Here is a 25,965-nt window from a genome sequence, read left to right as displayed (position 1 = left end):
CGGGACCCTCGCTGCTTGCCTGCTTAACCAGGGGCAAAGCCCTGTCCTTCCTACTGTATCCTCCCCCTGCTTTTCCTTCCTTGGCCAGGATCACAGACACTTAACCCGCTGTGGCTTTCCTCCAGCCTGCTCCCATCCTCCAAGCTGGAATGAGCTCATTCTCAGGCCACGCCCCTACCCACGCTAGCTCCACCTACCTTCCCCTGCCCCAACCCAGGACACCCTCCCTGCTCAAAGCATTCATTCATTCATCTGTTCTTTATTATTATTATTTACTTGAGAGAGAGAGAGGGCATGTGTGAGTGGGAAAAGGGAGGGGGGGAGAGAGAGAGAGAGAGAGAGAGAGAGAGAGGAAGAGAGAGAATCTTAAGCAGGCTCCACACTCAGCACTGGACACAACATGGGGCTCGATCCCATGACCCTGGGATCATGACCTGAGCCGAAATCAAGGCGACACTCAACCCACTGAGCCGCTCAGGTGCCCCTCGTTCACCCATTCTAAATTTTTTTTTTTTTTCAACATTTATTTATTTTTGGGACAGAGAGAGACAGAGCATGAACGGGAGAGGGGCAGAGAGAGAGGGAGACACAGAATCGGAAACAGGCTCCAGGCTCCGAGCCATCAGCCCAGAGCCCGACGCGGGGCTCGAACTCACGGACCGCGAGATCGTGACCTGGCTGAAGTCGGACGCTTAACCGACTGCGCCACCCAGGCGCCCCTCGTTCACCCATTCTATAAGAGGACTAGAAGCTGGGCCCTGGAGGCTTTAGCACAGTCATAGCCAAAGAAACACAGTCCGACAGCCAAAAGCACCTAAAAATGACTCAAACTTTTTACTGGCGTCTCTCAAAGAAAAACAAAGAGTACTGTGGTGGGTGGTGGGTGTCCAGCTCAGATCCCCTTTACTAGCTGAGGGCACCCATCCCACGGCTGCAGAGAATGCTAGGTGCTCACGGCTCACAGCTGGCCCCTTCCCCTGGGGATTGCCCTCGGCCAAGCAGGGGCTGCCTCCCTCCAACTGACGGGGGTGCAATTCAGGCTCCAGAGCTCCCCGTGGGATCAGGCTAAGAAAAGTCTCCACCTGAGACCACATCCTTGCTGCGTTCCCGCCCTGCTCTGTCCTTGAACGTAAATTTAAGAGTGTGCCAAGCAATTTACTGATCAAGATAAACAATACTTTAGTTCCATATTCTCACAAAGCGAAATTAGGGACGCCTGGGTGGCTCAGTTGTCTAAGCGTCTGACTCTCGATTTCTGCTCAGGTCATGATCTCCCGGTTTGTGGGACTGATCCCCGCGTCGGGCTCTGTGCTGACACCGCAGAGCCTGCTTTGGACTCTCTGTCCCCCTCCCCTCTCTCTGCCCCTCTCCTGCTCAAATGCACGTGCGTTCTCTCTTTGTCTCTCTCTCAAAATAGATAAACTTAAAAAAAAAAATTAAACTAAAGCATAAGATGCAAGATGAGCAAAATATCAAAATTTTAAATGAAGATGGAATCCAGCTCTAAACTTGCGTGACCCTACCTCGCTCGCCTCTCCCTAATCCCAACCCTGTCTGACAGCACATACGCAAAACCTCACATTCACCCAAATCCTTGCCTCAGGCTCTGCTCTGGGGAAACCCGACCGAAGACAGATACCCAACTCAGAACCCAGCTCTCTCTCTCTCGCTCTCTCTCTCTCTCTCTCTCTCTCTCTCTCCCCACTGCCCTGACTCTGAGTCATGTGCTGAACACTCACATGGAAACCATTTCACCCCGTTGCCCAAAATGGGCAACTACTCCGTGCCAGGTACATTCCCGGCTCTGCGGTCCGGCTCTGGCTCTAGCTGCCGGAACCCTCACCTCCATGCCCAGGGCCCAGGCTCTCGGTTCTTTCCAATCACGTGACCTCAGCCACTCCTACGCCTACCTGGCTTGTCCCTGAGCTCAAAGGAGCCCAAGAGACAGCGTTAGTTCAGTGAACTCCAAACTTTGGGGTTTCGTGAGCCAGTTACATCTCCCGAACAGTTGTGAGACTGCCTTAGAGTTCCCACCTTTCCGTGTTCGCCAAGTGAGGGTACCGCAAAATTAAAATTGCCCTTTACCGCCCCCGCCGTTTCGGAAAAGAGACGGTATTTAACGCCAACAAAAATCGGTGGGACAAAGACTCATCTTCCTCAGCTGAAAACATCTCACTTTCTGAAAAAACTCATTCTGTTGTCTGCATTCTCTCTCTCTCTCTCTCTGTTTGGTAAAAACTTCACCACATACGGGTTCCAGTGGGCTGGGGTTGTCAATCCCCCTGTTCGACGTCAGGGGAAACTGAGACCCGAAGAGCAGCTCTGTCTTTCCCGCCCAAACCCCGGTCCTCGAATGTTCCCCCGAGGGCGACAGGGATGAATGAGGTGCCAGGCGAGTGGGAGACATGGCTTCCGGTCACACTCTGCTCCCAACCTTCTGAGAACCTACACCAATCTCTTTCCCTCTCTGAGCCACGAGCGCGTGGATCCTCCAGGCGACCATGGACTTGGAAGGCGCCCTCTGGTCCCGCAGAGAAGAGGCAGGGCAGAGGCCCCACCTGAGCTCCTGAGCCAGGGCGGCCAGACACACGGGATTGGACACCAGCCTTCTTCCTCTGACATCATGTTTGGGCCTCAGTTGCCTCTTCTGGAAACGAGTTCTCAGATCCTTGGCAGCCCACGGTTGGCCCACAGACAGCGGCGCAGGCGCTGAGGGTTGGACGCTCGGCAGAAGCCAAACCACCTGGGGTAAGAGGCTGGCCAAGTGCCTCAGACGAGAGGCACACAGACTGTTTCCTTCCAGAGAGACCCAGCCCAGACCAGAGGTCCGTGACTCCAGCCGGGGAACCCTAAAATTTGTGTCTTTGTGCAGAACCTTCCCTGTCCCCGGTAGAAGGGTTCTTGAGGCCCCAGGCGCCATCCGGGCCCTTGGTGGTTCTTCTCTCTGGGAGCCGACCGTCATCAGAGGCGACGCCGTGGAAGGAAGTGGGTCTCAGTTGTCCGGGAAACTGCCCCAGCTGTCTAGCCACAAATACAACAGGGGAGACAGGAACAGGGCTCACCCAAGTGGCATCTTTGCAAGCGTTGTGGCGAAAGCTGTCTGGGTTCAAACTCTGGCTCTGCTGCTTACCAGCTGTGTGACCTTGAGCACGTCACTTAACCTCTCTGTGCCTATATTCTCACACAATATAGAGATGGGCGGGGCGGGGGGGGGAGGGGAAGACTCAACCGTCCGTGAGCATCCCCCTCAAACCTGACGATCTATGCGTTTTCTACCCCAAATGTCGCTGAATGAGCCACAGAGACAGGAAACCAGAACACAGATGAAGGTCCTTTCCCTGGAGCTGACCCAAGGTTTTCTGAGGGCCACAAGTTTTGTCTTTAAAGGCAGGGGCATATTATGGTGCTGAATGCAAAATTCCCATGCTTTTTCTTTTTTAAATAAAGCGGATGCCCTCGAAACAATCTTGTGTTTTAAAAATAAGCACATACCCTCAAAATAACTCTAGTGAGGGTTCGGTTTGCCCTAAGGGAAGGAGGGGGGCTTCAGGCGATGCCCCAGATCCCGGTCCCCAGAGTATGAGGGTGTGGGGTGTGGGCCTCTGCTGGTCATCCCCTCACGAACATGCACTGAGTGCCCGTGCTGTGCAGGGCGCAGGGGGGCTGGGTGCCCGGGGTACGTTTGCTGGACAACTGAGGCTCACTGCTTTTCATGGCATCTCCTCTCGGCCAGCTCCCGGGGAGAGGAAGCCACGGAGAAGCCAGCCGGCCCCTGGAGCTTCGAGGACCCTCCCTTTCCTCAAGGTCAGTTCTTGCTTCTGCCCAGAGATGTTCCACTCAACTTCTGGAAGTATTTAGAAGAATGGAGAGACGAGGAGGGAGGGGGAGGGGGGAGGAGGGAGGGCGAGGAGGGGTGAAGTGGTCACAGGGCAGGGAGGTACACTGAGAAGACAGGGGCCAGCCAGCCTTTGACCCAGCTTCTCACAGTGGCCTTGCTCTGGGCCCTACATCTCGGGGTGGAGCCCAGAACCCCACGAATGCTGGCGCCCCCTCGGGAACTTGAGCATACAGAGATGCCCCCAGCTTCTCCATAAGACATCAAGGGGAGAAACCAGCTGGCCACCCACCCCCCCTGGGGGAACCAGACGATGCCCGGGGAGGCCTTTCGGATGGTTCCAGAAACTTACCACTGACCTGAAGCCAGGAGTTCGTTGTTGTTGTTTTTTTTTTTAAGTTTACTTATTTATTTTGGAGACAGAGAATGAGCCAGAGAAGGGCAGAGAGAAGAAGAGAGAGAGAAAATCCGAAGCAGGCTCAAGACCGTCAGTGCGGAGCCCAACGCGGGGCTCGAACTCCCGAACCCGTGAGGTCATGACCTGGGCCGAAACCAAGAACTTGATGCTCAACCGGCTGAGCCGCCCGGGTGTCCCATGGAGCTCTTCCGACCTCACCCCTACACCCTCTCCACCACCCTCGCCGCGCACCCCGAGTTTTCAAGAACATGACCGTAAACAAGGTGAAACTACGCCCCCAAAGACCCCTCCCCCCACCACGGCGAGAAAGCAGAAAGGGGCAGAGCTTCGTACGAATCCACCCCGTCGCTAGGGACACGGACCGGACTGCCAGGGGCAAACGCTTGGCAATTACTGCTCCCTGGGCCCCAGTGCCACACGCACTCCGTGCGCGGACCCCCAAGTTCCAGTTTCTTGCCTTTAAACAGCTGATGGTGGCAAATACCAAACAAACAAACAAACAAGATATAAAACGAAATAAAACGTGTCCTCCCCTACATTTATCTCCTTCCACCCCCAAAAGCCCGTGAGGCAATGCCATTCTGGCCCCCCCCCCGTACAGATAAGGAAACCAAGGCCACGGAGCCAGGAAGTCAAGGAATGGGAAACCACGCAGCTGGATTGCAGAAGCGGCGACATTCATGCCATCCTGCCTCTCCAAACACACCCTGACCAGACACCTGACCTGCCTCTCCCCACAGCGGCCCAGTGGCACAGCCCCGGGCCTCTCGCAGCGCCCCCTCCAGTGCCCACGCGAGGAAGGAAGAAGGGCCCCTGAGTGAGAAGACAGCGTTACCAGTTCGGCAAAGGGTGACAGGGACACCTGTCCTCGTCCAGGGCCCAGGACATGGCCGTGGTAAGCACCTCTGTCCTCTGTGGGAAAGTGGCAGGCCGGTGGGCGGGCAGTGTAGACACGGGGTGTGCCAAGATTGCAACACTCGTCCCCAAGGCCTCCGGGGCCTGCCCAGTTTCTCCGAGCTCGGCTGGAGCGCAGCCTCGTCACATTAAAAAAAAAAAAAAAAAAAAAAGTCAACCCAATTCGGGCCACTCCGTCTACAAGAAACGGGAGGAGCAGAGAGGCACTGGTGGAGGTGTGAGGGAGTTGGAAATACAAATTTCTATGGAGTTGACTCAGTAACTTCCTGCCCTCGGGTCTTTATAGCAGGACCGGGCCACGGCTCGCTCGCCTCTGGGAAAACCCCTGGCCCCAAGTCTCCCCTGACCTTGTGTCCACGGTGCCCGAACGTCCGCCGGCACAGACATTCTCTGCTGACTCTGGCCATCGTGTTCGCAAGCCCCCACTCCCGTAAGCTGTCAGCAGCTACCAACACCTCAGTGTGAATGAGTTGATTGCTTTGGTTTTCAGCGGGACGTCTGGCTGAGAACAGGCTTCTGACTGAATGGGGCATTTGATTTAAAAAAAAAAACACAAAAACGATACAGGAGACAGCCCTGATTGGAATAGGGAGGGTCTGTGGCAGAGGTAAAGCAGAAAGGTCTAGAAATCACAAAAGAGCAGGATGTGTAGACTCTGGACAAAGGGGCCAGGAAAATAGGAAAAGCCCTTGTGGTTTACGGTCAAGTGTACAGGCAGCTACGGGAGGAGGTATCAGGAGCCTGTCTCCCTTTGTCAGCAGCTGTGTGACCTTAGGCAGTCGACCAACCTCTCTGAGCCTCATCCTGGACAGGAAAGTATGGCTGTAAACAGGCTAGGGGGCTGGAGCAGAAGGGGTAATTCAAGAATTTAGTCTCATTTCAAAAAGCATTTACCAGGGACCTCCAGGCACCCATCTTGTTTTAAAAGCCCAGAAGTCTGAGGCACGCCCCCTTGACAGGGACCCAGGCAGTGCAGGGCCCAGGGCCAGGCCCTTTACATGGATTATCTCATTTAATCTTCACCCTGCAACGCAGGGCTGATCCTGTTATCACTTTCATTGACAAACGGGGAACCCGAGGCCGAGAGAGAGCAGCCAACCGGAACGCTGTGCGAGAGAGCACCCCGCTGGTCGCCAGGGGATTCAGGAGTTGAACCCAGGTCCGTCTCGTCCCAGACTCCAAATCATTTCCCTGTGTGCCCCATCACAGGGCCCCCCCAAAGGGCAAAGGGTGCATTTCAAAGGCAGAGAGGGAGGCCGGCTAGAAAAGACCTGGTAAATTACAGAAGGAAGGAGCCGGCGAGCACACACCCTCTCTCTGGGCCTCAGTCTCCTCGGCTGTAAAATGGGACCCTTTGCCCTAGCTCCACACCAGAGAAACGACGAACCTGTGGTCCCGGAAGACAACCTTAAAGCAGGACAGGGCAGAAGCCCAGCAGGGACTCAGCAAACGGAAGCTCCCTGTCCTCTGTGGGCAGTGGAAACAACACACAAAGCTCTTAGGAGGAGGAACTGTGGGTGATGTTGGCTTCCTGCGAAATGCGAGACGCCAGAGCAGGGAGAGGGCCGAGAATGCGGAGGGAACAGAACGCCGGGAATCGGTGACGGGGAGGTGAGCGGCATCGCCCAGCCAGGCTCCGGGGAGCCGCCCTGCCCTGCCCTGGGGCCTGCTCCTGATTCCCGATTCCCTTCACGTCTGAGGTTTTTCGTGGCGGGGGAGGGAAAGGCCAGAAAAAGAAAGGCCCATTGAGGCCAAACAGGCCCCGCGCCCCCCAGGAGAAGAGGGGCTGGTGATTCAAGGTCCCCACCCCGTCCTGCCATGTTTTGGGGCCAAGGCAGGAAATGGAGGGGAAGGCTTGGGGTGCAGCGTGACCCTGGGAACGGCACACTTGGCCTTTCTTGGCCCCTCCTGGCTCAGGACCTCCGGCCCCCACAGTTCCGCACCCCTGGAGCCAGGCCCCCTCACGCAGAGGCCACGGTGGTTTTCAGCCCCACCTCCGAGCCACACAGGATCTCACACAAGCCACACAACACCCCTGTGAGCCTCATTTTACAGGGGAGGAAACCGAGGCACAGAGCGGTCAAGTGAACTTTTCCGGGGTTCACGGCCGGCGTTTCAAAACAGGTCTGGGAGCTGGCGGATCTTCGGCTCCTACCCGCCGGGTGGCCGTTCCCCTCTTACTCAAGGGACGCCCTTTTTCTTCGTGACCCAAATCCCTGACAGTCGAAGAGGCCCCTTGTGAGTCAAGTCTGCCGTAAAAGAGACTGCAGACGGCCTGCCCTCCCCGAAGGCTCTGTCTTGACGCCCGTCGGCTCTGTGTCCCCAGCCGCTGGGAAGCCAGTGGGCCCTCCGGTGCCAGGCCCGGCTCGGTCTGGCTCCGAAGGGCAGTGGCAAGGTCTCCCCGCAGGAAAGGAGCCCAGGCCGACCGCAGGTGCCATCCTAAATCAGCCTTCTTCAGCCCTGGAGGAAACATCTCGTTTCTCCCAAGCTCCGTGTCCTCGTCTGGCAGCAAGGCCCCGGGCATGGGAGGAGAGGGGACCCCGTCATCCAGTTAAGAAAGCCACCAATGCAAAGCAACGCTGAGCTGGTTCATGGACCAGACAGGCCAGGAGACAGAGCCACAAACCGACATGCCCTCTGCCAAGTTAGAAGTTCAAACTCAATTAGTTTGGGGCTGCCCGGAATCTTCAATTGTGCAAATGTCTGAGCTTCAGCTCGATGGGAGTTCGGAGACATGGGCCTCAGGACAACAGGATGCTGCAACGGGGCAGCGCTGGACCACCCAGAAAATTGCGTGGGATCTTCAAGACCCCGCAGAGCGTCCAGACTCCCTCCGGCCACTCCCTGCTCCCACCCACCACACCACACACCCCTCGCTCGTCCAGCCTCCGGATCTGGGCTCGTGCTGCTCTCCCCACCTGAAGGATCTTTTATTTCCGGCCAACTCCTGCTCCAGCCAACCGGAGGCCTCCTCCAAAGCCAATCATCCTTGGCACCAGCTCAAATCCGCACTTCCTTCTCAAGGCGCCGTTTCCTGACTTCCCCTATTAAAGCCATCCCCAGCCAAGCTCTTTGCCCCCCGAGGTACTTTGCACACTGAGTGTAGCGGGCAGACATCAATCTGAGTGTATTTAGCAATACGCTCTCGGGGCTCCCGGGCGGTCCGGCCGGTTAAGCGCCCGACTCTTGATTTCGGCCCAGGTCAGGATCTCAGGGTTCGTGAGACCGAGCCCCATGTCGATCTCTGCCCTGACAGCACAGAGCCTGCTTGGGATACTCTCGCCCTCTCTCTGCCCTCCCCCTGCTCTCTCTCTCTCTCTCTCAAAATAAAGTTTCAACAAAACAAAAGAAAAATGCACTCTCAGTCAAATGGCCGGGGCTCACCTACTTTACTGAGTGGACGATGGACGGAAACGCCATGGGTGATTGTGACCCGGGAGCAGTTGGCACCGTGCGCCCTGCCATTAAAGCCGAAATCTGGCCACACGGACACCACTCTGCATACACGCCTGTCTTCCCGCTTGACAGGGAGCCCCCTGAGGGCAGGGCCTGTCACTCCCTGTATCCCATGCTCCTGGCACACGGTAGGCGCTCAGTAAATGCTGGTGGGGTGCGTGGAGGCTGTATCCTGGCTCTCTCGCTGCCTTCACGGGAGTCCCTCTCCCTTTCTAAAGCTTATTTCCCAGCCGACAAGTGAAAGCGTGGACTAACTCACTCAGGCCACGGTCTGAACGTTCGTTTCCCCTCCACCCCCACCCACCCCACCCACCCCAATACATACGTCATGTCCTAACCCCCAGTTTGATAGTATTAGGAGGTGGGGTCTCTGGGAGATGATGTGGGGGATTAGCGCTCTTATGAAAGAGACCCCAGAGAGCTCCCTTGCCCCTTCCATGGTGCAAAGACACAGCAAGGACAGCAGTGTGCAGCCCAGAAGAGGGCCCCCACTAGAACGTGACCATGCTGGCACCCTGATCCGGGACTTCCAGACTCCAGAACCGCCAACGGTGAGTTTCTCTGTTTAGGAGCCACCCAGTCTCTGGCATTCTGCGATTGCAGCCCCAACAAACCAAGACCTCAGGAATGACAAATGACCATCTCAGATGACCATTGTCATCCGTCGAATTTTAAGGTCAAATCCGGTTGACAGATTGTCATCGGGGATGGGCTCTACCATCACCCCCCCCACACACACACACACACCCACATCAAGAGGTGGCCTCTACTGCTTTTCCCTTTGAGTCTGGGCTGGGCCGGTGACACGCCGCGATCAACGGAATGCGGCAGAAGCGATGCTATGCCAACCCCAGGCCTACGTCTTCAGAGGCCCAGCAGCCCTGGCTTTCACTGTCCCAGAGCCCTGAGGTCCCAAGTAGAGAAGTCCAGACAGGCTGAGACAGTGGGGAGAGACAGCCCGAGTCCCAGCAGGATGTGGGGCCATCTTAAGCGGCCCCGCCCAGGTCAAGCTCCCAGCTGCGTGTAGCCCATGAGTGACCCAACTTTGTTCCACATGACTTCCACGTGGGCCATCGCTGCAGAACTCTGCCGAGCTACAGAACTGTGAACAAATACGTCATTTCAAGCCACCGCGTTTTGGAGAGGTTTGGACCACAGAGTTAAATAACTGAAACATTTGGGTTCGGCTAGAGGGAAAGGCACGATTGGGTTCGTGTCTGCCACGGCTCGTGAGTGAGGACCGTGGAACTCCGTCCCTGGACTAAACAACGTCGAGATCAATGTCAATTCAATCCAATGTCAGTTCAGGATTTTTCCTGGGCCTACTAATGTCCATCAACTGATGAATGATGAAGAAGATGTGGTTTACACACACAATGGAACACTACGTGGCAATAAAGAAGAATGAAATCCTGCCATTTGCAACAACGTGGATGGAACTGGAGGGTGTTATGCTGAGTGAAATAAGTCAGTCAGAGAAAGACAAATCATGTTTCCACTCATATGTGGGACTTGAGAAACTTAACAGAAGACCATGGAGGAGGGGAGGGGAAAAAGTAGTTTCAAATAGAGAGGGAGGCAAACCCATAAGGGACTCTTCAATACAGAGAACAAACTGAGGGTTGAATGGGGGGGGCAGGGCAGGGGAGAGGGGAAAATGGGTGATGAGCATTGAGGAGGTCACTTGTTGGGATGAGCACTGGGTGTCGTATGTAAACAATGAATCACGGGAATCTACCCCCAAAACCAAGAGCATACTGTATACATTGTAGGTTAGCTAACATGACAATAAATCATTTAAAAAAAAAAAAAGATTTTTCTTGGGCCTGTTGGACATGAACATTCCACATTGAGAGGGGATTAATCTATCAGACCTGAACCCCACTAGGACTAAACAAATCAGATGATCCCTCTTAAGATGTTTAAACAGGCGACCCAGAGAGGGTCGGGCAGTCCTCAGCAGAGCCAGAAGCAGAAAGAGAAGCTCAGGAAGAGAGAGTATTGTTGGAAACTGAGACACATGGGGAGAACAGCAGAACAGGAAGTTGCAAGGTCTTGCAGCTGAGGGGACGAGACAGCCCCTCCCTTGAGCCACCTCAGATCCTGAGAACCTTCTAGTTGAACACCAGCCTGGCTGGGCATCTGGAGCAGGACCCCGCAGGTTGGCACACACACATTCCCAACCATGAGCCGCCTTTCTTCAAGGGCACACGCAGCCCACGAGCAAGGCTCGGCCCTTCTCCCCAGCATGGGGCAGAAACAGAAGAGTTCTCGTGTCTAGAAATCGCTAGGGTCTGACATAGAGGCCCAACCACCAGGAGGATCGCTGGTTCATGGTGAGCCCAGAGACACTGATCAGCGTTCGAGATATCCCTCACCGTGACGGGCAGAATAACGCTACCCCCGCCACACCAAAGAGGCCCATGTCCGATCTCCCAGAACCTGAGAGTATGTTACCTGACATGGAGAAAGGGGCTTTGCCCATGGGACTGAGTCAAGGGTCACGAGATGGGGGAGATTTATCCAGGGTCCTCGCACAGGTCCTTCAAACTGAAAGAGGGAGACAGGAAAACCGGAGCGATACGATGTGAGAAGGACTCGACCCGCTGCTGCTGGCTTTGGAGAAGGAGAAAGGGACCATGAAGCCACCAGTATGAACGGCCACTGGACTCTGGAAAAAGACAAGGGGCTGCATTCTCCCCTGGAGCCTCTGAACGGAGCACAGGTCCGCCAACACCTCGCTTTTAGCACAGTGAAACCTGTTGTTGACCTTCCGAACCGGAAGGTTAACACGTGTGTTACTAGGCCACTAGGTTCGTGGCGGTTGTTACAGCAGCAACGAGAAACTCACACGCTGGCTATTTGAGCTCTTCCTCTCAGACTCAAGAATTCACAGATGCTGATGACCCTTCAAGCAAATTCGGATAACCAGGGATGGGTGCATTCTGAATGGGCCCCTGCCCTTGAACACCACCCCTGATCATCTTCTGAGCGCTGCACACACACTCTCCACCCTCTGAGACAGGGGGACACGGAGACTCGACAGGGATGGACTTAGCTGAGCTCGCCCAGGTGGCTGGTGCCAGACCGAGCTCTCTTGTCTCCTGGCCCCCGACTCTCAGAAGGAAAACGTAGGAGTCACTGGGTCTTGCACCAACAGCCCTACCCAGCCGCCTCCTTACACAAGAGCTTCCCCCAGGGCTGGGATCAGAGGACCCGAGTTGTGAACCTCAAGAAAGCAGAACCGATTCCCACAGGCTGCCTACGTTGCAGCTGACCCCCCTGCTGAGTCAGCTGCTGGTACTTCCAAGTTTACAGAGCGTCCGTGGTGGATGGAACGAGGCCTGAGCTCCCCCCCACCAACCCCCCACCCGAGCCCGGGACTTCTCCACGGGGCGAGGCACGAAGCCAGGAGACGGGCCCGCATGATCTTTTCCAGCCCGGGGACCCAAGATCGCACGGCGCCAGACTCCCACGTCAACCCAGACACGCGAGGGCAAACTCCAATGCCCACCTTCCGGAGGATAAAAGTAGAAATGTCTTCCCTGAGCTGACTGTGCACTGTACTGTGCCTTATGTATATGAACCCATTTTATCCCCTGCCAAGGCCGTGGAGGAGGCGCGAAGAGGGTACCCGCTTTACCGATGGGGATGCTGAGGTGACAGGAGGCTAGGGGGCAGAGATGGTATCTGAACTCTAGAGCCACGGGCTGTGGGGTCTGTGACCATGTTACTCCATCAACTGATGCCAACCAGATATTCTGTCTTCCTGTGACAGCACCATGTAGAATTACCACCCAGCAGGGCAAGAAATCCTACTTCCTCTATCACGTTGTGCCCATCACTACAAGACGGTGCCAGACACACAGCAGGTGCTAATAAAAGTTTGTTGGGGGGCGCCTGGGTGGCGCAGTCGGTTAAGCGTCCGACTTCAGCCAGGTCACGATCTCGCGGTCCGTGAGTTCGAGCCCCGCGTCGGGCTCTGGGCTGATGGCTCAGAGCCTGGAGCCTGTTTCCGATTCTGTGTCTCCCTCTCTCTCTGCCCCTCCCCCGTTCATGCTCTGTCTCTCTCTGTCCCAAAAATAAATAAACCTTGAAAAAAAATTAAAAAAAAAAAAGTTTGTTGGGGGAACAAATAAAAGAACGTGTTACTAGCTTGCCTCCCCTCCCCCAAAGGCCTTAAGCACAGAGTCTGGGTCTAATTCCATTCTATGGCTGCCACCTCTCCCTAGGCTGATTCACGCGGGAAATTGTTCCCAAGCACCCACTATGTGCCTGGCCCAATCAAGGCCTCAGTGTCACCCGCACAGCCTCAGTCTGTGTCCTCACACGCTATCCCCTTCCCTTTTCTCTGGTCGGTCGGTGGCTGTGACATCTAGTGACGCCGGGCTTTCCAGGCCAGGACACCCACCCGGCTGCCTCATGACCAGGAAGCTCGGACCATTCTAGGGATACGGACAACGACTCCTGTACTCGCACTTCCTGATGCCCAGGCCCGGGGGAACACAGCCCGAGGAAAGCCCCTGCCCGAAATGACACGCACGCACGCACACGCACGCAAACGTGCTCGCACGCGCACGCATCCAGCGTGCGCCGCGACCCTAGGACGGGACTAGGATTTTCTCAGTTCAAATCCCAGCCGACGCGTGTGACCCTGGGCAAGACCCTTTACCTCTCTGATCTTCTCGTTTTTCGTCTATAAAACGGGGACGATTATGGTGAAGCCTTTCCAGGTAGGGCTGTGAGGGGGATGCAGGGAGATACTGGATCTGAAAGCCTTTGGCTCGGTGAAGGGTGCTGTGCTCAGGACAACTGTCCTTCTCGTTTGCTTTCTCCAGGAAGGAGAGAGAATCGCTGTTGCCTGAGTCCCAGGGAAACCCGCCTTTACTGGGCTGGAATGTGGGGATTTACTCAGTATATCTGATGGGGATTATCTTGAGGGCAAGAAAGTATTTGTGGAGCAACGTCACCGTGTTGACGCCATGGGAGTGAGAATTTAGACTTAAAATCAGAGAGTGGAAGAGACCCCAGAGGTCGCCATATTTGGGGCAGAGACAACTAGCTGTCCGCAAAAATCCACCCCCCACCCCCTTGCACAGCATACAGCTGACATCGGGAAAGAGTCGCCTTGCCAAGAGCTCTATTTTCCAGCCTCCTTTGCAACTAGATCGGCCACACGACTAGTCCTCTCGTGTGGCAGCAGGCACTGAAGAAGTAAACGTGCTACGTCCATGCTTTCTTTCATCAGTGGTGATGTCCAAGGGGACCGTAGGGAAGTGCACGGAAGAGGGCCGCCCCCATGCAGAAGCACCTGCCTCATAGTAAACGTCTGTTCTGTTTGAGCCATTACACGTGCTTGCGTCTATGTATTCCAGCAGCTACTACCCCGACGAGTGCAACGCTCAACCTCCTCGATCACAAATGAGACGATTATGGCCAGAGGGTGAGAGTACCTTGTCTTAAGCCCATGCGGCAAATCCCACGATGTTCAAGAACGTTGGTCTCTTAGTTTGGAGGAGATTTGCCGGCTTCAACCCGCCCCACCAAGCTCTAAGAGTGAGTTTCGGCGAGTCCCCCGCTTCTGTTTCGGCTAGCCTAACACGTCTGTTCTCTGTTTTCAGATTGCAGTCCTCCGTGCATTTTCATTGGAGGGAGAGAGTTCGGTAGCTTAAAATAATTCCAAAGCCCACACGCTGGGTGATTGCTAGCTCGCTCTGACTTTCCGCGGCCCTACAAAATAAAGTTTCACTTCTTCTGCGCCATGCCTCCTGGCCTCAACAGCTGACGCAGGACATGAAAACGCACAGAAGTACACAGATATTTGCTTAGAAAGGGAAAAACATGAACCTCAGTGTCTGCGATCAACAACCCAGAAACCTGGACAAAAGGCAAAAAAGAAAAGATGTTCACACACTCTAGCTCGGGGGCCCTCAAGTTTTGGGAGGCGTCAGAATCATCTGGGGGGGGGTGGAGGCTGGTGCAAGGAAGAACCCCCCCCCCCACCTCACCCTCAGAGATTCCGACTCGAAAAACCGGAGCTTCAGGAAATCCTCATGATTATTCTGCAGGAATAATATTATTCACGATTCTTCTGATGCCAACATTCCCACGATGGTACTTTGAGAAGCCCCGAGTCTGCTTTGCAGCCCTGAAACCGGCGGTAATTCCTGGCGGTAAGAACCACGCTCGCGCAGTGTAGCTCAAAGAGATCGAAATGGGCTTTTAGTATTTTTGTACTCGGACGGGAACCTGAGCATTGCTAATCCGCTGGTAAAGACATCAGTACCCATTTCTGTTCGGCTCAGATGGGTGTCAAAGGTCTAGACGGCACGGTGGCCTAGAAGTGATAACAGAACCATAGCTGATGTTTACAGAGCACCTTGGGACACAACAAGCCGTCTGCTAAGTGCTCCACGTGTGTGATCTCGTTTCATCTTTGTAATATTCCCATTTCTCAGACGAGGAAACGAGGCGCATACAGGGAACTTGTTCCACGTCGCTCAGCCGGCAGGGGGCAGACCAGGCTCGAACTCACCCAAAAGAACCAGCTCCACAGCCACGACGTGCTGGTGCCTCTCATGGAGGTCTCCCGTCGGAACCCCTCTCTAGGCCTCAGTTTCCTAATCTGTAAAATGGGCATGTTCATAATATCTTTGTCACACAGCCACGGTGAGGATTCAAGAAAATCACGGGAGTGGGGCGCCTGGGTGGCTCAGTCAGTTGAGCATCGGACTCTTGATTTCGGCTCAGGTCGTAATCTCACGGTTTCGTGGGTTTGAGCCCCACTCTGTGCTGACAGTGAGGAGACTGCTTGGGATTCTCAATCTCTCTCTCTCTCTCTCTCTCTGCCCCTCCCCCACTCACACTCTATCTCTGTCTCTCAAAATAAATAAACATTAAAAAATACTTAAAAAAAAAAGAAAAAGAAAAGAAGAAGAAAGAAAATCATGGCAGTAAAGTGGTTTGCAAACCGAGAGGAGTTAGTTAAGTAAACATCGAAGGGATGAGCCTTTGACTCTCCCAATCCCATTTTACAGATGGTAAAACCGAGGCCTGGTCACTTTATTTATTCAATGAACATTTACTGAGCACCTACCGTGCACTAGGGCTGGTGCAGAGGACTGAGGATACAGAGAGAAAAGTACCCCGAGTCTGGCCTCAAGGAGCCCCCAGGTTAGCAGGGGAGACAGAGGAAGCTGGGCCCTGAGAGAGGAACCTCTCCGAAGGGGTCAAGCCAGAGAGAGGAGTGACTTTGCCAAAGTCGAGTTCACCTAGTCCGCGAAGTTGTGGCAGAGAAGGTTCCCGGGTACCAAGAGAGAACTCTACCCACAGGCTTCTTATGCTTGGCACCCCACCACCTAAGCACCCCTGGTGACAGTTAAGCCTTCTTTTATGGAGAAAGTGCCAGGTGGCCCTCCTCCCACCCCCAGAGGGCTGGATTAGCCGATCACATTCACCTCAGCAAATGAGGCATTTCGACGAGCCTCTCCTTTGAGTGAGTGTGGAGGAAGTGGGAGAGACAGCAAGAACCGCAGGTAAGATGGGTCTTCAAAAGGAGGTAGGGGCCGCCGAGTAGGAAGTTGGGGGCCAGACCTCTTGATGGAAAATAGAAGACAGACCCGACGCCTGGCTGGCCACTTCCTCGCTGGCCTATCTGAACCACAGGCCGGTCTGAGTGATCAGACTTACATCAAACAGCAGTTCCGTGATTATAACGTGTGGTTTGTCATTGCGCCCGAAGCTAGCCTTTAGAGCGAACTCACGTGAACGGTAGCACGCTGGGGCACCTGGGTGGCTCGGTCGGGTTAAGGGTCCCGCTCTCGATCTCGGCCCAGGTCACGATCTCACGGTTCGTGAGTTCGATCTCCCGCGTCAGGCTCTGTGCTGACGGTGCAGAACCTGCGTGGGATTCTCTCTCTCCCTCTCTGTCTCTCTCTTTCTCTGCCTCCCTTCCACTCATGCCCTCTCTCTCTCTCAAAAGACGTAAGTGAAGCTTAGAAAATGAATAAGTAAATGGTAGCACCCCCCGTGCGCTAGTCTGGAAGCAGAGGGGGGCGTGGGGCCTGTTCCACAGCACGGCCAGAGGGTCCGTATCCTTCGTATACGAAGAACTCTCAAATACCAACAAAAGGGAAGCATGCCAGCAGGAAACAAGTCGGACCACACAATCGTAAAAAGTGAACAGTAAGACTGTCAGGAATAATCGGCCTCACTAGGGCAAAGTAAGGGGGAAGGCGGCCAGATAGAATTCTCACCAGCAGCCTCACAAACCTCAAAACCCGGCAGACCGTGGGCTCGGCGATTGAGCCTTTGAGAAAAGTATCCACGGGACCCGCACACAAAGGTGTCGCGCCAGAGTGGCCCTCGCAGCCCTGTTTGTGAGGACAGAAAAAAAGAAGGAGGAGGAAAGAAGGAAGAAGCAACCGCCGCGAGGAATGGTCACATAAAGCCCAAGACACGTTTTCCGTGCCGTCCTCGGGAGGCGCACTGAAGGACTGTGGTTGGAAGCTCACGTCCGGGGTCAAGGACGAGGTAGGTTACCCCCACGAGACGTCGGGTGTATACTTACCTGCGTCTGCTACATCGTAGGCACTCGACAAACAGCAGAGGTAAATTAGTGAGCGAGCGAGGGTGTGAGTGATAGAGCCACCGAGGAGGCCACCCTTGGGTGAGGCCCTCCTCCTGAGGCTATACCAAGAGTCCAGCCCGGGCGCGAGGGAGGAGGGCCGTGCAGACGCTCATTTGGTTCCGATCTCGGGTCCCCCCACCCCCCGGCCCCAGCGCCGGCTTACCGTCTCTGCAGCCCTGAGCCAGTGGCTTGCCCTCTCTGAGCCTCGGTGTCCTCACCTGGAAAACGAAGACACGTGTCAAATGGAAGCTCCCGCCGCGGCGTGGCCTTGCCGTGAGCGTTAGCAGAGTCAGGAAGGAGAGACACTGACCCCCCTATGTTTCACAACGAGCGCGCGTGAAAACCTGAAAATCATCACAGGACTGTTTGCATTTTGACAAAAGTGAAATTTCACGCCGAGCCACGGGCCTCCTCTCTCTCCTAGGAGCCCCCTGTCCTGAACCCTCCAGAGGATGTCAAAGCCAAGCGTGATACCTTGTGGCTGGTCTCCGGCTGGGTCCTCCCAAGGGTCCCCCTGGACTTCGGGGCACTGAACGCTGGGCAGGGGACCCGTGTTGCCGGACTTCTTTCTCTCGATCACCTCGTTCTCTGGCTGTGGCTGTCAGCCCAGAAAGCCGTCCGTCCGTTCGTTCAAGATCTCCTGGAACCCTCCCCCCCCCCCCAGATCACAGCCTCCTCTGGAACCCCCTCATCCCTCAGGAGGCCCTCCGGGAGACCTCATTCAGTCCCGAGCTCCTGGCGTGCTCTCTCGCTGGGGCTGCTGTCCTGAATGGGACAGAGCTCTGCCAGAGAAACAGCTGGAGGGAGGAGAGAGGGAGAGGGAGGGGCAGGAAACTGGGCTGGCCGAGGGAGGGCGGGGGCGGCCAGCTGCGGGGAGCGGGGAGCGGGGACCGCCAGGGGAGGCTGCCCCTGCCTGCCAGCGGGGGACCGGGCTTGTGGGTGGTGGCTGGTGGCGAGGCCTGCTGGGGACGACCCGCTGCCGGGAGCGGTGCCCACCATCCGAGCACAAACCAGGAGCATATGGAAGCCCCAGGCAGCCCGGCTTCTCCCTACAAAGGGCCTCGGAGCTGAGCTGCCTGCCGGATGCCCTACCGGGCTGGGCCACCACCTCCCTCCGCCCACCGGGATGCCCTTCCTGGCCTGAGCTGAGGCCTGATGACCTTCAGCTCCCTTTTTCCTTTCTTTCCTTTTTTTTTTGTTTTTGGAAATGAAAACAGCAATGAGGTTTTTTTGTTTTTTTTTTAAGTATCAAACGAACACAGGTGAAAATGTTTTCTGTTCAGTTTTAGCAAATGTTACAGGGCCAGCAAAAATCTTCCACGCGGTTGGCATAGGCATCGACGGGCCGTTTCTGGAGAGCCGTCTGCCCGAGATGCAGCAGAACTTTTGTCACTGAGTTCCGAGCCTGCGTTGTTTGAATGTACATCCTGCTCGCGGGGCGCCTGGGTGATCTCAGGTCATGATCTCCCGGCCCCACGTTGGGCTCTCTGCTGTCAGCGTCGGCCCCGCTTCAGATCCTCCGTCCCCCTCCCTCTGCCGCTCCCCTGCTCACGCTCTCTCTCAAAAATGAATAAACACTAATAAACAAATAAGCGTAAATCCTGCTTTCATCCCCAAACCCTGCTCCCCAGAGATAAATATCACTACCATTTTGGTATGAACCCACACATGTACATTCTATATATAAATGTCAAATGGCTCGGTCACATTCCATGTACCATAGCGTAACCTGCTTTTTCATTCCCTGATAGGTGTGTGAGTGTGTGTGTGTGTGTGTGTGTGTGTGGACATCTTACCCTGTTTCAATAGCGGTTCATTGTTTCGATCAATTGATGCACTGGCTCCTTTCATCAATACTTTCTTGGTGATTGGTCAGGTCATTTCCAACTTGTTGACTATAATAAATACACCAATCACACTCGTCCAATTGTCTTCTTGAGCCGAATTCCTGCGAACACACTTATTATTCAGAGGGTTTTCTGGTCCCTTTTCAGGTCTCGGCTTGGAGACCAGCTTCCCAGAAGCCTTCCCTGCCCCTGGGGGGCCCCTGGGCTCCCTTTCTATCCACAGTGGCGTCTGTTGCCCTTTCCTGTTAGGGGGTCTCTCTCCCTTACACTGGAAACTCATTTGGGGGAGGAACTACATTTTTGTCCCCTGCTCTGTCCCCAGAGCTAAGTGCCTGACTCCTTGTCTGCATCATTAGCAGAATAAACAAGATTAGCAGACAACCAGGCAGCGTGTTAGTCTCTGGCTACTTAATTCTCGGGACAACCCTGCCAAGTAGGTACTGTTCCTGCCCTCCTTCTACCCATGAGGAAACTGGGACACAGAAAGGTTAAGTCACTTGCCCTAGGCCACACAGCTGATAGGTGGGAGAGCTGGGAATCCAACCAGACTGGCTCCACAGCCCGGACTCTTGGCCCCCAGACTAAAGAGCTAACAGAAGTGGCCACTTTGGGCATGGCCCTGTGTCAGGTGCTTTCTCTGGAGCAAGGCACGCAAACTTCCAGCAACGCGTGTGACATCTCATGTTACAGGTGAGAATGCTGGGGCCCCGGGGAGGAGTTATTTCGCTAAGAGCACCCAGATGGGGCCGACGGAGGCCTGCTCGAACCCAGATCTGTGTGATCCCATAGCTAAGGCTACCAAAAATAACTTGTGTAGACAGGAAAAGAGAAGGGGAGGAGAAAGGGGAGGGAAGAAGGGGAGAGAGAGAAGGAGAGAGGGAGGGAGGGGCAGGGGCTTGGGCAGGTGTGGGAACACGTCTTTCACCATCTGACCATCCGTAGAACCTCTCCTTCCTCTCCCTACGATCCTCGACTGTTGGTTCGGTGAGATTGACACTTGGAAACGACCGTCTCTTTCATTCCCTAGATACAAACTGGAAGCACAGAGAGGTTAAGTCACTGTCCAAAGTCACACAGCATCCTAGAGTCAGAAGTCAGACCCAGCCTGACTCCAAACCTCTCTCCTCCCCGCTCTGCCAGTCTTGCCCAGAGGACTTAGAGCGTCTCATCCACGCCTTTACTGTACAGATGGGAACACTGGGCCCAGAGAAGGCAAGGGATGCCTCCAAGGTCACCCAGCAGTTACCAGCAGAGCAGCAGCCCCAGAGCATCCTGGTCCAAAGGTGAGGATATTCCCACAACGCAGTACAGATGCTGTGTGTCCCGTACGTGACCACCTAAAGGTCTGTCATTAACAGGGACCGGTGGTTCTCAAAGTACGGGTTCTGGACCAGCCGCTGCTGCCTTGCCGCGGAGCTTGTTAGAAACGCAAGCTCGCAAGCCAGGCCCGTCCGCAGCCCTGGGGAAGCAGAACCTCGGCAGGCTGGGCCCCGTGAGCTGTGTGTTCGAAAGGCGCCAGGGGATACTGATGCTTGCTCAAGTTTGAAAACCACCGATACGGACATTTCCAGTAGGAATAAATCCTGGATCCCGGAACGAGTTACCTTGTCAGTCTCCGGAATGGTGGTTAAGAGCAGGGGCCCTGAAATCAGACAGAGCGGATTGGGCTGAATCCCTCTCTCCTACCGTGAGCTGTGTGACTGAGGCATGTCCTCTCTCCTCTCAGAGCCATAGTTTCCTCATCTGCTGGGGACTGAGGGGGACTGGGAGGGGGGAGGAGAGGAGGGGGAGGGGAGGAGGAAGTGCAGGAGGGAGAGGAGACAGGGGGGAGGAGGAAGAGGGGGGAGGGGGAGGGAGAGGAGGAGGCAGTGGAGAAGGGAGAGGGGACAGGGGAAGGAGACAGAGAGGAGAGAGAGATGGAGGGGGAGGGGCAGAGAAGGAGAAGGAGGGGGAGGAGGGAGAGGAGACAGGGAGGCAACCTCTGAGGAAGATCTGGAACACTCAGGATATCCAGGATATCCCGGAGGGGGAGCGGAGCCCGGTGAATCCAGCCTCTGGATGGATTTATGGAAATTGCCTCTTCCTCCTTCACTGGATGTTGGACACCGTTAATGCACGTCCCCTGGACGCCTCTCACCTCCCAAGCCAACCCCAGGCCGTGATGAGGTTTGGGTTTTATCGGCTAGGAGATCCGACAGAGTGAGGACTCCGGGTTTCAGGCCAGCGGAGCCCCCCACCCCAAGCCCAAGGTAGAGGTCAGAGCACACAGCCCCACGCGGACCCCTGGTGAGAAGTCGGAGGAGTCCGGCTGACCCCGGCCAATCAGAAGCCACAGGTCTCTGGCCACCATTCTGAACATGGCTGAGGAGTTTGGCCATTTCTTCCTCGAGTAAAAAGCATTGTGGGGGGGGAGGGGGGGCTGAGGAGTTGTTTGTTGTTGTTGCTTTTAAATAGGATTCTGAAATCTAAGGCCTAACATCGGGATCCTGGGACCTGCGAGAGAGGTGGTGGCAAAGAAGCCTCTGTTTATCCCCTTGGAAACTGTGTGTTTCCAAGATGGCGGATCAAGCTTCATCTTCTACCCAAACCCAGTTGGTTGACCCTGGAGTCCTGGAGCTCTGCGTTAAAGGAAATGTGAGGCCGCATCTAGGACTGGCTGGAAAGAGCACCGTCACCCACTGGCAGCGCCTACCTTGGACCTAAAGGAAGGGTCCCACTTTCTCATCCCACTCTGTCCTCCAACGAAAGCCCATCCCACTGGCCGCGGAGGCTGGGGGGCTGGTGCCAGCTCTGCCTTATCTTATCCCACGTGTTGGCTGACCCTAGTATAGATAAACATATCTTTTAAATTTATTTTTTAATGTCTTTTGGGGTTTTTTTTTGAGACACAGAGAGACTGATTGCAAGCAGGAGAAGGGCAGAGAGAGAGACACACAAAGAAACGTAAGCGGGCTCCGGGCTCCAAGCGGTCAGCACAGAGCCCAAGGCGGGGCTTGAACCCACGAACCATGAGATCGTGACCCGAGCCAAAGTTGGACGCTTGACCGACTGAGCCACCCAGGCAGCCCTCGATAAACTTCTATCTTAATTCCCACAGCCCTTGGTATGTTTCAGGTTGATTTTTAGTGTTCACAGATTCTCAACGCTCTAGTTAAAGCAAATGGTTTCCTTGTTCCGATTAACAGCTGCAGAACTAGTTTCGCCAGAGAGGCTCTCAGACCACAGGAGGCCCGGGAAGACGCTTTCTGTGACACAAAGGATTCCCTATAAATCCAAACTGTGCCTACTTTGGACTTTAAGAGGTAGACAGACCATACCGGAATGAGAGCTCCATTTCAGCCGTGTGACCTTGGGCAAGGCGTTCATCGTCTCTGGTAGGTTCGCTGTTCCTGTGACTCGTGAGATGGGGAGATTATCCAGGATTACCCAGGTGGACCTAGAGTAATCCAAGCATTTCAGAGGAGGAAGGCAGGGAATCAGAGCTGGGCGAGGAAGGAAGCAGACGTCTCAGTGTGTGGCCACAAGCCAAGGAGAACAAGCAGCCTCCGCCCTGGAAGACACAAGGAACGGATTCTCCCTGAAGCCTCCAGCAGTCTTGATCGTAGCCCCTTCAGACTCATTTTGGACTTCGGACCTCCAAAACGGTGGGGGTATAAATCTGTATTGTTTTAGGGCCACTAAATTCGTGATCATTGGTAGGGCGGCAGTAGGAAATGAACACAAGGGCTGTTCCAGAGACCAGAACGCTGACCTTGGTGGCAGACAGATCTGGGTTTGAGTCCCCGCTCCACTGGCTATAGCTGTGTGACCTTGCTCCATTTCCTAACTTCTCTGAGTCTCGGCTCTCTCCTCCGCACACGGGAATAATAAAAGACCTACTAGCTCAGACTGCTGTTGGAAAGATGAAATGAGTGGATGCACACGACAGGCTTAGGACAGAGTCTGGCACGCAGCACTCAATGAATGTTGGATCGTTTTCCTCTTCTACTGGGCACTGAGAGGCCGACATTCCCAAATGCAGGCCCTCTAATCATCCCTGGGGCACTACCGGAGCCACCTTCCTGATGTTCCCTTTTGTGCCATGGCATTCCCCCGCTCAACAACATTTCATGGCTCCCCAGTACCTAACCTCGTCTCCCAGGAAGGAGAAAATTAAAGGGATAGCAAAGCTGGAAGACTGCTTGAGACCCCAACCCTTCAGATGCTGATTGAAATACTGCTTTCTCCGGGCAGGGTTAGCAAGACGGGAGAGGGGAACACTGTGCAAGGATCGCCAGACGTTTGTAACACCCTCAGCCAAAAATGGTCCCGGAAACGTGATGTGTGTCTGTGCGGTAGGTGTTCAAGCAACAGCGGCAAGAGTTAATCCCTCTGTCCGGTAGACCAGGCTCACGGACGGAGGGGGAAGGAGGGTTCCTCGAGCTCCTGGGGTTTGTCTGTGGTGGAAGGAAGGAACACAGAAGTGAGAAGTTGACTTTGGGGAACCGAGAAGGAGGAGGAGCTAGGGGGGAACTGGCAGCCCAGGAGACTTTGCCTGCTTGGCAAGTATCCAGCCCCCTGGGCTTCTGTCCAGGCTGGGAAGGGTTAACAGCACTGAAAGGGAGTGGCTTGTGGGGGCGGGGAGGGGATAAGGAAGGGGGGGTGGGTGGACAAGGAGTGAGGAAGCCCTAACTCTGAGGCCAGGGGAGGGGGCTTCCTGGTGGGGGTGGATGAGACTCCCCTGTGAGCTGGACCCTGCCGGCACAGCTCCTCCTACTGAGACAGAGAGATTTGCAGGAGCGGGAGACTACCCTGGACGCCTGGGAGGGGTGGGGGCATCAGCAGGGGTGTCTCAGCCCGTGTCTCCAGGACAGGGATGGGAGGGCTCGGAGCCAGCTTGAGACCCCTTTTCCAACCCAAGCTGGCCTTTCCCCAGTTCTCAAGTGAGGCCTGACTGCTCGCAGCTGTTGCTTGGGTCTGGGAAACCTTCCCTTTCCCAGGGAGTAGAACAGAGAGGCCCAGAGAGGGTTAGCAGCCGCTCTCAGTCACACAGCAAGTCCTGAGCAGCCAACTCTCCGAGTTCCCAGAGAACGCCTCTGCTTCTACACACACACACACACACACACACACACACACACACACACAGATGGGTTCAGTGGCCTTGCCCTGCCCATCTCTCCAGCTGCATAGCCTACCTCTTCCCCTCCTACTCTGACCCCATCATGTACTTTTGAATCTCCCACCTTTGCTCCAGCTGCCCCTTCTGCCAGAAATACCCCACCCCCCCCCCGCTTCCCACCTACCTGGGAAAGTTGGTCACCCCTTCTGCCAGGGAGGTCAGTACTTGGCCAACGCGTTCATCTTTTCTCAAATCGCACTGCCTTTCCAGCCTGCCATGTATGCATCTGTTTCCACCCCTGGATTGCCGTTGTCCCGGCGACCGGCGCTGGACCTGACCCGCACTGGAAATGTTGGGTGAGTCGAGCCAGCCTCCATGCCCGCACCTCCCTCTCGGGGGCCAGCTGTTCCTGTGAACTCCTGGAACTAGACCAGAAGCACCAAAGCCACTCCATTTTAGGGCAGTTCAGCCTGGCGGTCAAGAACACAGACTTTTGAGATCAGAAAAACCTGGGTTTGAATCCCAGCCCCTCCACTGTTGTCGCTGTGTGAGCTTGAGTCAGGTACTTGCCCTCTCTGGGCTTCCGTTACCCTTTCTGTTAAATGGCGATGGTAATTTCTACCCCGCAGAGCTACTCTGGAGGATTCTCTGCGATGAGGCACCTGGCGCATATGACAGAAGGCTGAGAGTAAGCGCTTCATAAAAGGGGCTGGCGGAACTCCGTGGGTCGTTTCTGAAAGCCTGTCTCCCCCGCCACCCTCCCTCCTGGCTCTGCCCCGGCATCATTTACCAAAGTCCCTGTTCTAAGCTGTGTTCTTTTTTTATATATTTCTTTGAATGTTTATTTACTTATTTTGAGAGAGAGATAGAGGAGGGGAAGAGAGAGAAGGAGACAGAATCCCAAGCAGGCTCCGGGCTGTCAGTGCCGGGCCAGACGCGGGACTTGAACCCGGGAACCGTGAGATCGCGACCTGAGCCGAAATCAAGAGTAGGTCGCTTAACTGACTGAACCACCCGGGAGGCCCCTAAGCTGTGTTCTTAACACACGGAGGAAGTAAAGCCACGCTACCAGGTGCCCAGATTTGCATCCCAGCTCTGCCACTCCCTGGCTGTGTGACCTTGACAAAGTGACTCCCCCTCTCTGAGTCTCGGTTTCCTCCTCTGGAACATGCGGATAGTAATAGTACGTGCCGGGCGGGGCATCGTAGAATTAGAGTTGGCACTCGTGAAGCTTCCAGAGCGGCAGCTGGCAAGCCAGCAAGGCAGTAGTAATGAGACTCGAATTCACCATCTGGGCCCCTTCTTCCTCCGCCCTGTTTCCCTCCCACCGCCCACCTCTGACCCCTGCCCCCCACACCAATCTACAAGCGAGGACTTGGCCTCTTTTGCCTTCGCGGTTAGAAAAACCCAAGGCCTCTGGGATCAATGGAATGAGATCCTTCCTCCGACCTGCCTTTGCCCTCAAGCACTTGCAGGGACACAAGTCTTTAGCTTCCTTTTGAGAAGACCCCTTTCTTCCAGAAGGATCTGTAGGGATCCCCCAACATATGAGAGCATATGGAAAAACAGCTGTTTGGCAAGAGGAGACTGGGAACATGGAGCCACACCCTTCGAGCCCTTGCTGCCCCCGCTTCCCCCCCCACCAGGTTCCCATTAATCCACTGACCCCTCTCACCACCACCACCTTCGGTGGGGTGACTTTTTCACAATATCGTTTTAAACTCACAGAAAGGCAGCAACGGTCCTACCAGGAACTCCTTTCTACCT

The 25,965-nt window shown here is 55.2% G+C and overlaps 1 protein-coding gene across 2 annotated transcripts in view; it reads right to left on the bottom strand.

The window, feature by feature from the left end:
- CMKLR1 (chemerin chemokine-like receptor 1) overlaps positions 1–18,023 on the bottom strand; it is a 47,671-nt gene extending 29,648 nt beyond the window's left edge. The window contains exons 1-2 of one of the 2 annotated variants that reach the window (XM_030336465.2): positions 17,728–18,023; positions 17,417–17,471 (exon numbers count right to left, since the gene is read on the bottom strand). The gene's annotated coding sequence lies outside the window, so the exon portion shown is untranslated. Of the gene's footprint in view, positions 1–5,088; positions 5,193–17,416; positions 17,472–17,727 lie in introns of those variants that run through there. The other variant, XM_030336466.1, reaches the window with a different exon arrangement.
- Positions 18,024–25,965: the final 7,942 nt, after the last annotated feature.

The sequence above is a fragment of the Lynx canadensis genome, chromosome D3, assembly GCF_007474595.2.
Source record: "Lynx canadensis isolate LIC74 chromosome D3, mLynCan4.pri.v2, whole genome shotgun sequence".
Lineage (NCBI taxonomy): Eukaryota > Metazoa > Chordata > Mammalia > Carnivora > Felidae > Lynx > Lynx canadensis.
Note: the sequence above shows the minus strand (reverse complement) of the source record. Positions and strands in the feature narration are given on the sequence as shown.